Below are 12,972 nucleotides of genomic sequence, written 5' to 3' on the forward strand. Positions count from 1 at the left end.
TATAATAAATAAATAAATAAATAAATCTTTAAAAAAAAAAAAACCCACAAAAGTAACAAATATCCAGTCTTTGAGATTTTCCTGGAACTTGGAGAAAACCAACTAAATTTTGATTCCTGCTACACTTGTTAACTCCTTTACACATATTTTTGTCATGTAATGAAATGTGTCATCAAATTAAATAACATTAACTACAGAAAAAGTGCTCAAGTCGGGTATAGTGTTGAAAGTCTGTAAAGCCAACATTAAAGAGACTAAGGGACAAGGACAGTGAGTTCAGGGCAAGCCAGGGCTAGATATTGAGACCCTCCCCCAATTTTAAGGTCATCAAGTAAGAGTTACGAATCTCACTAAGGCCAGGCAGTGGTGGCGCACGCCTTTAATCCCAGCACTTGGGAGGCAGAGGCAGGCAGATTTCTGAGTTCGAGGCCAGCCTAGGTTCTCAGAGTGAGTTCCTGGGCAGCCAGGGCTACACAGAGAAACCTTGTCTTGAAAAACCAAAAAAGAACCTCACTAAGAACACTCAGATGTATGTATGTTTGGGAAGCAAAAAATTGGGAACATGTTCTGAGGCTGGTAGGATGGCTCAGCATATAAAGGTGCTTACCACCAGGCCTGACGACACCTGAGTTCTACAATGGAATCCACATGGTAGGAGAGAACTTAACTGTCAACAGTTGGCCTCTAATCTCCACATGGGTGCTGTTGGGCACTGATCTTGTGCACTGTGTATTCAGATACTGATTTCTGTGCCCTGAGATATAGTTACAGTCAGGACACAGGCACTGTTATGAATACTGAAGAATCTCCTGTATAAATGTGGTATTAAGAATGCTCCCCAGGGCTGGTGAGATGGCTCAGCAGGTAAGAGCACTGACTGCTCTTCCTAAGTTCCTGAGTTCAAATCCCAGCAACCACATGGTGGCTCACAACCACCAGTAATGAGATCTGATGCCCTCTTCTGAAGACAGCTACAGTGTACTTATTTATAATAATAAATAAATAAAGGCTCACAACCATCTGTACAGCTACAGTGTACTCATACACATAAAATAAATAAATAAATAAACAAATCTTTAAGAAAAAAAGATTGTTCCCCAATTATCTCTGGTTAATAAAAGGCTGACTAGCCAATGACAGGGCAGCATAGAGAGAAAGGCTAGATTTCTGATCTCAGCCAAGGACCTCAGAGAGAAGAGTCAGGTAGAAGGAGATACTGATGAGGCAGGTGAGGGACCAGGGAAAAGAAGGGCCACAAGGTGGAAGAAGAAAAACATGGTCGCCATGAGGTTGGGCATGAGGAGGAGTCGCCAAGGGAGTTCACCATAATGACAGCCGGTTACAGCAGAGAGCCAAGGAGAGACTGAATGCAAATAACTTGGTGCATCTGGCTGGGAATTAGGTAGATACCACAAAGGATTAGGACTTCCTGCTTAGTTATTGTACTTAAAGCTTGCTAAATAAATCTATAAGTCTGTCTCAATTATTTGGAGCTAGCCAAGTTAGAAAAAAACTGCCATAGGGGCTGGAGAGACAGCTCAGAGGGTAAGAGCACCGACTGCTCTTCCTGAGGTCCTGAGTTCAAATCCCAGGAACTACATGGTGGCTCACAACCATCTGTAATGGGATCCGACGCCCTCTTCAGAAGACACCTACAGTGTACTCATATACATAAAATAAATAAAATCTTAAAAAAAAGAAAAAGAAAAAACTGCCACATTTAAATTTCATCCTACAGGGGTACCATAGCACACATTAATGCACATAAAAATAAGGTAATTAAACAACAACAATATATTGCAGTACTCAGTAGACACAGTTCTACACACCCACACCCTAAAAAAATGGACCAAATCTGCCAGCATGGGGCTTACTTCCACAACAAGGACCAGTACCTTTCTGAAGCTGAATTGGAACAGAGTCCTGGCTCACTCAAGTGCTGTTGCTAGGAAGCACCAGAGTCCATCAGCAAGCTACACACTTGTCATCTCCAAGATCTGTGTTGTAACTGGCCAGTACCAGAATACCAAAGCATCCTTGGCTTTCAGCAACAGCTCAAAAACAGAAAAGGAGGTGTGGCTTGGCCTCAGGTGCTACCAAAAGGGGAGGAGTGGCCCAAGGCTCAATAGATCAATACTTACTGATAAGTGAAGAAACCACAGGAACTATTCCACAGGGGAAAAGTACTATTCATTTTCTAATCTTAGAAATACTTATCTTGTGCTGTGCCCTGAGATTCATACCCAGACCCCTTCTGTTTCTTTCTGCTTCTTGGTTGCCTTGAGGTGGGCAGCTCTGTGCCACTACAAGCTCCCTGAGACTTGCTTTAGAAACAAAACAACGACTGTAGCCTGAAACACTGAGATTGTGAGCAGAAAGAAACCTTCCTTTTAAATTGCTCATGCTGTGTATTTTGTTACAGCAAATTCCATGAACTTAGAAAGTTCTACAGAACTCTGCATGTATCTCTTGTAGTCCTGATCTCCAGTATTGCTTCTTTTTTTTTTTTACCTTTTTGAGTTTTCTGAGACAGGGTTTCTCTGTATAGTCCTAGCTGTCCTAGAACTCACTCTTTAGTCCAGGCTGGCCTTAAATTCACTGAGATCCACCCGCCTCTGCCTCAAGTGCTGGGATTAAAGGTGCCACCACTGCCAGTCCAGAAAATGCCTTTTCTCTTGATCTTCCCAGGTCACTCTTAGCTTGACCTATCACTTTACTAGAAGACTGGTAAAAAGGAAGGAAATCTAGGTCAAGAAAATAACACTGGCCATAGAGTGAAATGGGTAAGTTCAAAAACAGTAAAAAGCACTATGTAGGGGCCCTGGTGATTAAATACAGGGAGGGAGTAAAGAAAGAAAATCTGAGCAGGGGCAGTGGTGACACATACCTTTAATCCTGGCACTTGGCAGAGGCAGGTGGATTTCTGAGTTCGAGGCCAACCTGGTTTACTGAGTTTGTTCCAGGACGGCCAGGGCTACACAGAGAAACCCTGCCTCAAAAAAAAAACAAAAATGAAAATCTGAGCGGGTTTCTTGTCTGGACAACTTACAAACAATGCTGTCTCTGGAGATCCAGAATACAAAAGGAAAGCAGGGACCATGTGGCAAACTAACTGGAAAGGGTGCAGTTCTAGAGACCTAACATTCATTTGGGGGATGGCTTGGAGGGTAAGCATGGTGACCTGAGTTTGGTTCCAAAGAGAAACGATTCCTTTCCCACAAGTTGTCCTTTTGACTCCACACATGCACGGTGGCACATACATACTCTACTACATATGTGCACACACACACTTTTACTCTCTCTTTCTAAAACAAAACTTGGAGGCTGGAGCTATGGCTTAGTGGTTCAGAGTGCCTGCTCTTCCAGAGAACTGAGGTTCTTCTTCTTGACTTCAAAGGCACTAGGCACATGCAGTGCCTAGACATACATGTGGGCAAAACTTTCACACACACACTAAAACTAAGAAAATTATAAGAATTAAATTCATTGTGAGTGAGCAGAGGTCAGAGCCCGTTACCTCTCAAAGACTCAGCGGATGGCTATCCCACTTACTTGAACACTCGTACACTTTTGATTTCTTTTTTACAGTTGTGTGTGTGTACACAAAAGGTATGTGTGGAAATCAGCAGACAACTTGTGGGAGCCATCTCTTTGCTTTCACAACGTGGCTTTGGGGGACTGAACTTAGAGCAATAACCTTAGAGGCAGACACCTTTAGCAGATGAGTTATTCTGTAACTCTTGGGCACAAATCTTAATGTGTAACACACAACCACAGCCACCTTAAAATGCACACTCACTATTTCACTTGCCTGTCACTTTGACTCACCATTTATAAAAAAATTCATCTATTTACCCTTTCTACTGGCAGGTACAACTAGTTCCCCTTATTTTCTGGGAATAATATCACCTGGTAATAGCCCATAAGAGGCAAGTACCTTTACAAATGTGAGTATTCAGAATGGCAAAGAGACGGCCTGTTGTTCTGAAGACTACTTATTACCAAAATGGGGATGGGATCTGCTGTCTGAACAGGCACAGAAAGATTCCTGTGTTAAGACACTTTAGAACCTGGGGGCAGGAGGTGAGGAGACCGCTTAATCGGTGCAGTGCTTTCTGTGCAAGCGCAGTCTGATTGAGGGTCACCAGCACCCACAGAGAAAGCCAGGCACTGCAGCACTAGCCTATAATCCCAGAGCTGAGGAGGAAGAGACAGAAGGACTCTGGGGCTCTCTGGGCCTAGTAGTTTAGCTGACCTGGTGAACTCTAGGTTCAGTGAGAGACAGACACCTTTGTGGCAAAAAAATAATGTAGAGAACTAGCTTGGGATATAGCTCAGTGGTATATAGAGCACTTGTTTAACATGTGTGAGACCTTGAATTCAATTCTCAGTGCCATTCATTAAAAAAACTGGGAAAGGCTACTGAAATGTCTCAGTGGGTAAAGAGCTTGTGACACGACATGAGCACCTAAGGCCGGGGTCTCCAGAGCCCACAGAAGGCCAAGCGTAGTGCCTCAGTCTGTAGCCCAGCACTCCTACAATAAGGAGTGAAAGCTCACAGGCAGGTAACACAGGCACACACAATGGAGACCGTCTGAAACAAGGCAAGAGACAAGGACCAACACATGCACTCCCATACATACACACAAGTAATTACCAAGAACAGCAGCAACAGTTAGAACAACAAAACAAATCTTTTGGCCATGATCTGTATACACTCCTACAAGAACAGGTATATGTTGGAGGGAGTGCTAAAAGCTGAAAGAGGAATTAAAAAAAAAAAGTAAAATCTTTTCTGTAGTGGTGGCAAACATTTGATGCTTGTTAGTATAATTCCTTTCTATCTTATGAATCTCATTGTTAGACTGAAGTTCACTTCCATGACATCAGAAATCTACTGATAATGTAAAGATTAAACTTTAAGGAACTTCCATTCCATAATTTTCACATTTAGATGATATTTAGCTATGAACTTTGTAGAACAAGATTAAAATTTAACAATCTTTCTAGGTCAGCAGATTTTATACACATTGTCACAGGTGCCCACACAGGATACACAGAACCCAATAGTGTCTACGAAAGGAGAAAGCTGGGAAACCAATGACAGCGAGCACACATATCACTTGGCCTTCAAGGTTAAGGTTGCAGACTTAGGTTGAACTCTAGATCATCACATCTAAAAGTATCATAAAGGAGCAAGTGGACAGACAAGGGGGTAGGTGAAGATAGAACATGTTTAAAAAAAAAAAAATCAGTGAGATTTTAAAACCAAACCCAAATTGTATTGGTAACTGAACTCTGTCCTGATGATTTTCTGACTCAGAAAAAGATGGAGAATCTCAAAATCCCATGAAAAACAAAACCAAAAGAAATATTAGCTAAAACCTAAGACAAACTATAGCACATTCCCCTTAAGTTTCATATAAATGGCACAAGGAAAAAAACCAAAAAACTCTGTTAGCCACTTAAGAGCCCCAAAGGAAAGGAAATAAATGCAACTCCAACAGGCTTATTTTAAAATTGTAGGGCCTCTGTGAAGCATCTTGTAAGAGGGTATTTGTAAAGGCTTCCAGGAAACAAGACTTAACAGTTTTATTAATGCTGGAGTAAAGGGGTGGGAACCAGGTTCATCAACTGTGAGCCCCTATTTTGCTAGACTAGATATCAAGCATCAAAGTGCTCAGCTAGGGCCACTGGCAGACTAAATGACATCAAAGTGCTCAGCTAGGGCCACTGGCAGACTAAATGACATCAAAGCAGCCAGGCCTGCCTCTCCAAGCCCAGAGAGTCTGTTCCAAAGCAGCCCGTGGTTTTCTATCTCCATATAAGAGCCAGGGCGGCTTTCCTTAACACTGGCCGGGAAATTCCTCCCACAAGCAGAGTTTATCACCCCCTCCCTTGTAGTGGCTTAATCCTTTAATTCGTTTCAATGCCAAAAAATAGGATTTCCTGAGGACTGCCACAGGATGTGCAACAAGCAGCAGGGGCAAGGGCTTAACGTTGTTGATTCAATCTAATCAAAAGTTTAGCAGAATGGTTGCTAATGCACAGTCGGTAACATGGGAGCCTTGAACAAAAGGAAGAGGCCAAGAGCCTTTGAAAAAAATAAAGAACCAAATTTTAAAGGGTGCCAAGTCATTCAGGCTTGAGACCCTCCCCTTCTCCCTTCCTCTCTTCTCTCCCTCAGACCCAGAACCTTTAGATGCTAGACAAGCATTCTACCATTCAATTATTCCCTAGTCCAGGACAGACGGTCCTAATCTGACTAGCCTACCCTCTGACAGAGCTAGAACATATATAGCACTGCCACTTTAGACGGAATCAAAGGGACAAGGTATTGCCTACTGTTCACACCTCCGGTTCCAGAGGGTAACCTTTGAGTTTAAGAAAGACAAGGCAGTTAAGTTAGGAGTTTACAAATAACATTAAGGAAAACATTCTACTGTTGTCAAGGCCATTTGTATGTTATTTATTAAAACTTTGGGATTTCCAATTAACAGGCTACAAAAATATGAGTAATCAAAATGGGGAGGAAAAACAAAAAATCAATTCCAAGCAACCTCACTACTCCTGACCTTAGGTCCGAATCCACAATCTTCCTTCCCTAGATAACTTCTGACCTCCTAGCCAGGTGTCAGGGACCTTAGGCAGTTAGGTCTCAGAAAATAATGAAAACTGGCAGCTGAGCTTTATCACCAACATCTCATTTCTTGCCTTCCAATGTATTTTTCTTTTTTCAGTAACCTGTGTGTTTAGTTTTGGTTCCCTCTGATGTAAACAAGCTTTCAAATTTAAATAAATAACATGTTAAGTCTTATAAATGCTAGCTTGCTTTCTGACTGAAGTGTTCTTTAAAATGCCATGAGCCTTGTCACAATAATTATCAGGGGTCTGAGTGGAACATGCTAGAATCCTTTGGGGATGAGGGTGGGAGACAGGGTCCCACATAGCCCAGGATGGCCTCAAATTTCCAATCCTCCTGTGATTATAGGCATGCAGCTAGCTTAGAAACATCATTTTTAACAAAGACCACAGCAATGGTGCTAAACTCAGGCTCCCATTAGGTTGCTCTTGTATCTTATAGTTAAGTTTTCTTGCATATGAACAAGGTCAAACACTACCACATGCCTCTGGTGTAAGCAGGGACTTCTCAAGAGTGTACTTTCATGAGATCCTTTGGACACTGATGAAGACTCTCTGCTTGCACCAAACTGATATTAACATCTTCCAGGACTTTTCTGACCAAGTCACACATTAGATTCCCCTGTCTTTGAGGAGTCTAGTTTGGGTGAGAATCTTGCCAAATCAGATTAGAGAAAAATCTCCGACTGTGATATCTTATTGCTGTCTGCCTTCAGCAAAGACTCTGAAGGTAGAGTTCCTTTACCCTGATAGTTCCTCTCCACTGACTTGAATCCTGTTCAAATTCCTGTATTTCCTGGTTGGAGTCAGAACTGAACTCAACTAATAAGGCTTTTACCTAGGGCAAGAGCTCACTGTAGCTAGTGGTCTGCACCTGTGAAGTCTGTCTTGCTTTACTGTGGTAAAGAAGCATCATGGAGCAGGAGGTGATGCTCAGAGGCAGAGAGCTGGTGTACTATGTGCAAGGCCTGGGTTCGCTGCCCAGCAGTACAAAACAAATTTTTTTTTAAAGTAAAAGCATCATTGATAAATTTCTTCTTTCACATTTAATACGGTGAAAGTAGATGACAGGAACATAGAGATCCAACATTTAGTGAATGAGAAAAATCACAGGAAGCAATTAATATAGATTCAACCCTTAGGCATATTCTTACCTCTAGTTGTTGAGCTCTCAAAAGATAACTGGACTCTGCATCTTGTTACTAGCATATACAAAGTAGTTGTGTAACAACAGATTTATAAAGATGAAGGACTCCTGTGACCAACTCTTCTAGACAAAACCCCCAGAAACAGTTCTGGGGGAATAGAAGCAATGTCAATCAATCATGTTGTGGTGGGCAAAGTCAGGTATGTTCTTCAACACAGACTAGGCCACATTGGCCACAAACCCAAAATGATGAGAAGTAAAACTATGTGTTGGCTCAAATAAATGGACACAAGTTATAGAGAAAAAAATCTTAGGGGCCTCTGGTTCAGGGCTCCTTCCCTACCCGGGGGGAACCCAAATGGCTGGCTTCTTTAGGTTTTCTACTAAGAACAATGTTCCATTTTATGGCCAAGTGTACATCTGTTCAAAGACTAGCTTCGAGCCTGATGCTTGTGGACATCTTAATAGCCAGCTTCAAACTGACTGAAAGAAGAAACAAAAATAAGTTTCTTACTATAAAAAACTTATTTGCATTTGGATTTTAAAAAAGGAGATGAGAGTGGAAGAAGGAAAAGCTCTTGGTAAAGTGGTTGCTGAGTCAGAGGGAGGAAGTAGGCAGTCAAATCCTCCCACCCCCACCCTGTCATTTGTCAGGCTGAGCATTCACTAGGAAAATTGGGTGTTTTATGGAAAATTAGCTGAACAGAATAAGAAAATTAGAAAGAGGTCATAAGACAGTTTGCTTTAATAAAACATTAAATATGGCCAGAAGTAGAAGCAGGTGGACTAAAAAAGCCACATCCTATTTGGAACAAGGTATAGAGAGGACTTGCTCCACCTGTGGGCTCAGATTTCCTCACCTGTAAAGCAGTTTTAATGCGGGCTGGTGAGATGGCTTAGTGGTTAAGAACACTGACTGCTCTTCCTAGAGGACCTGAGTTCAAACCCCAGCAACCACATGGTGGCTCACAACCATCTGTAATGAGATCTGAAGACAGCTAATGTACTTACATATAATAAGTAAATAAAATCTTTTTTTAAAAAAAAAGCAGTTTTAATGCTAACTGATTATAAAAAGTTGAAGCCGATGGTTAAAAGGCCTTTGTGAATGAAGGAATTTTTCCTTTAATTTTTGGTAAGTAATAAAAGACTCCATGGAGGCGGGGGCAACAGTTTGCTTAAGCAGGTTAGATCTTTGTTTGCCTCAAATAATTTACAAATTAAGTTTCATGAAGGACATGGTATGCAAGGCAGAGAGTTGAGAAAGGAGCAAGGTGAACCAAGGAGAAAGTTTCTGTGACTGAGACTAGTTCTTCCCAGGCATCTCACCCGCCACTCTGCCTGGCTGTTCTCAAAGGCACAGAGCACATCTTGTTCAAGTCTGATAAATGCTGACACAAACATGTCTTGACAGCAGTGCTCTAGGCACTAAGTCAGGGGGTCTGGCCTAGAGCTCAGCACTGGAGTAACTGCTCAAATGTGCAAAGTACGGATGAAACTGCTCACCAGAAAATTGGCTCTGCCTTTTTCCTTCTTTTCTAATCACTGTGCTTGGCTCATTACCTCCTCTCCCCCACTGATCTGAATAAGTTTCTAAACAATCTTCATTAAAATACAATAAAGGAAAAAGCAGAAAGCAATCACTCCTGGGCTTGGAGGCAGTGTTAGGGCAGGTCAAAAGTACTGAGTAGCTCACAGTTCTCTACAGGATCATAGTGATGCTTCTTCAAAGACAGAGCAGTTTCCAGCTCTAAATTGGTTGACAGTTCCCTGGATCATTTAATACCTCATTAGCAAGTCTATTGCTGGGTTAATTCAAACAGGCCAAACCTAAGTTTAATTAAACTTCAGCCTACCCAAGTTCTACACCAGTAACAGAATTTACCTAGGATCTTTAGAAGCAAAGTGTAGTGAAGTTTTCCATATGGAAAGTGACTTGTGCAATCACTGTAAAAAGCCACCTATTAAATGTATGTATTCAATTCGCTTTGTCTTTGATGTGGCCATGATGGTAGTATCCAACTACACATGTAAAACATTATACACTAAACACTATACACTAATAAGGCCCTAAATTATTTTACATCCAACTGCAGTTCTAGAATTTTTTTAAACATCATAGTTGATTTTTATGGATATTTTGATTCATTAAACGAGTCTTAGATCTAAAATCCACTACAGAATATGGCCAGTGATGCATGAAGGACAAGCTAACTCTCCAAAATTTGGTGGGCTTTCCAGAACTTCCTGGGTCTCTTCTACTCACCTGTTCTAACTTGATATTGTCACTGGAAGAGCCACTAGCAGCACAATTTCCATTTACAACAATGACAGTACTTCTAGGGGAGATGGGAAGGGCTGGCGGGGAGGAAGGAAAGGGGAGCAGAACTCTTCTCCTAACAGCAGCACAGACTATTTCACTTTGAATCTCATCTTAAGCAGGATTTAATATGCTTAATGAATTATTTTAAAGCTCTACTAAAAAAAATAATATATTCACATAGTAACATGCAACTTTAATAGAAATAAAAATGCTCCTTGCCCAGCCTCCTACTCCCAGGAAGCAGTGCTGGGCTTTGTCTGCCTTTTCTGGGTTTAAGCTCCAGTGTTTTAAACCTCTTTGTCTTGTCCCATCGTTCCTCAGTCTGGGAAAGGACTGGGAAAGGTATCCTAGAAAATAGTTCTTCTAGAGCATGTTTTCTATGTGAATCAACACCAATTTGCATGACATTACTATTTCAAATTCTTCTTTTGGCTAGATAGTTTCATAAATTTAAAAACATAAATGTCAAATTTTGTTTATAAATTTATAACAGACAGTTGATTTTTTTTTTTAAATTAAGTACAGTATAGGAACAATAGTGGGAGAGTATATTGAAGCCCTAAGGAATTATTGTTTTGTTAAGCCTCACTTCATGGCTCAGGCTGGCAGTGAACTCACTAGGTTGACCAGGCTGGCTGCAAACCTTCAGCAATCATCCTGCCTTAGCTTTCCAAGTATTGGGATCACTGGGATCTGCTAGTATGCTTGGCTGGGGCAAGAATGTAGACGCCTGTAAAGACGTCTGCCGACCTCACTGAAAGATATTCGAGCTAACCTTACAAGCACAGAGCAAAGACACCGACCACTCTGTGGTTCTAGTGACAGCTCAAAACAATAACTAAACGTCATTAACAGAAGGAACAAAAGGCTGCCCAAATACTCTGGAATACTGTAAAACTGCAAACAAGTGACTGAGAAGATCACCAACACAAGAAACTCACAAAGCAATAAACACAGCAAACCGTACTAAGACAAACACAACACGGGTGACTCGTGTAACATTGAAAAACACAAACGATAGGGACAGTCATTATTGGAATCTGGTCTATTCCTACAAGTGTAATAGAATGTAAAATTTCAGGGAGCAGAACCTACATGACATTATTGAAAATAGGAAAATGTAGCCAGGCGGTGGTGGCGCACGCCTTTAATCCCAGCACTTGGGAGGCAGAGGCAGGTGGATTTCTGAGTTCGAGGCCAGCCTGGTCTACAAGTGAGTTCCAGGACAGCCGGGGCTACACAGAGAAACCTTGTATCGAAGAAGGAAAAAAAAAAAAAAGGAAAAAATAGAAAAAAAAAAAGGTCTGTTGACCCCAGTACTACACAAGTAAGAGGAGTGTATATTGTATAGTCACTGGAAAGTCTATGTGGTATTCTCAATTTTGCAGGGCTGAAAGCAGGTAGATAGTTATGCGAGTATCTAATAGTGTTTAAACAGTTTGCAGGGTAGGGAAATTTGGAATGAATCAAGGACACATTTTCCTTTGAATGTAGTAAAGACTGTCTATGCACTGAAGGCCCTCTGCTATCTTCACGTGCATTTCCATACATCACAGGGCATGCTCAATACTGTAGTAATATGGCACAACACATTTTGTGTAACCCTGGCAATCTTGGAACTCACTCTGTAGACCCGACTGTCCGGGAACTCAGAGATCCACCTGCCTCTGACTCCTGAGTGCTGGGATTAAAGATATACACCACCACCACCTGGTAGCACAATATATTTTAAGCAGATAGGTGCCAAGGTCTTTGAGGAAAGGCTGAAATATGGCTTGTATACTCTCCATAGCCTCCTTCTCAGACTTATTATGCCCAGCTACCATTAATTTTGGTGACATCCAAGCAAAGCTCACGACAGTAGGTTTTGATTTAGTTAATTCAAAATTTTAAGTTACTACAGTAAACATAGCAAGTTTTCCAACACTCAGTGAAGAAGCGGACAGATGATCCCAGTCCCCAACCATCTGAGTTGTTCTAGCAGTGGAATCTTCTAATCTAGCTCCAGACCTGTGAAGTAAAAATAAGCTATCCTTGTACCATGATTGAGTTCCAAACTCACAGAATTTGTGAGCATTACATAAATGCCATACAACTAAGCTTTGGTAGTGGCTTGAGAGGCAAAAACCTGGAAAAGCAGTGTTAATTCAATACTGTGCCATTATAATTGCCATATTTCATTTTCTCATCCGATATTTTCAATGAGCACAAATAATTCATTTATTCATAAGTACTTCATCATATAGATCTAGGCCCTAAGAAATTACCAACAATAACATTGATAGCTGTTAGCTTCTTCTTAGTCTAACCCTATGCACCAAACTAAATAGTCTGCATAACAAACTTGTAAGGCCACTACACTGTCTGTCTCTGCATACATGTGCATCTCACATCCAAACACACTCTCTCACATCAGAAAGAGAAGCAACAAATCTATGTTATCATGAACTCAGGAAGCAACTGACATGGCTTCAATTCTGGGCAGCATCAACACTTTCTTCCTGAACAGACAAATGCACAATACTGGAGATGACAACACTATTTCCAAAAGTTCCTTCATAGAGATAACAAGGATCTTTGACAGATGGAAACAAATATAGTCAGTTTGGGTTTCAGAAAAGTCTTAGTCAAAATTAGACATCCTATTTAACTGGTTCCAGTGTAGGCTGTAGCCCATCTATAGTGCCATGTACTATACTTTTTTATCTATAGTGCCATGAAGAGCCCAAGGTTGAAGATGTAAAATCTGCCATGCCCACAATGCCTCAGAATGCAGCAAGAGAACAAGTTAAATTAAGTACATATCATACTGCTAGCAGAAAACTGTTATCTCCTTTCCTTCTCTCCCTCTCCCCCCCCC

The 12,972-nt window shown here is 41.3% G+C and overlaps 1 protein-coding gene across 1 annotated transcript in view; it reads right to left on the bottom strand.

The window, feature by feature from the left end:
• Sptlc2 (serine palmitoyltransferase long chain base subunit 2) overlaps window positions 1-12,972 on the bottom strand; it is a 90,550-nt gene that overhangs the window by 16,225 nt on the left and 61,353 nt on the right. The gene's annotated exons all lie outside the window — the stretch shown is intronic.

This window comes from Mastomys coucha, unplaced genomic scaffold (genome assembly GCF_008632895.1).
Source record: "Mastomys coucha isolate ucsf_1 unplaced genomic scaffold, UCSF_Mcou_1 pScaffold6, whole genome shotgun sequence".
NCBI classification, from domain to species: Eukaryota; Metazoa; Chordata; class Mammalia; order Rodentia; family Muridae; genus Mastomys; species Mastomys coucha.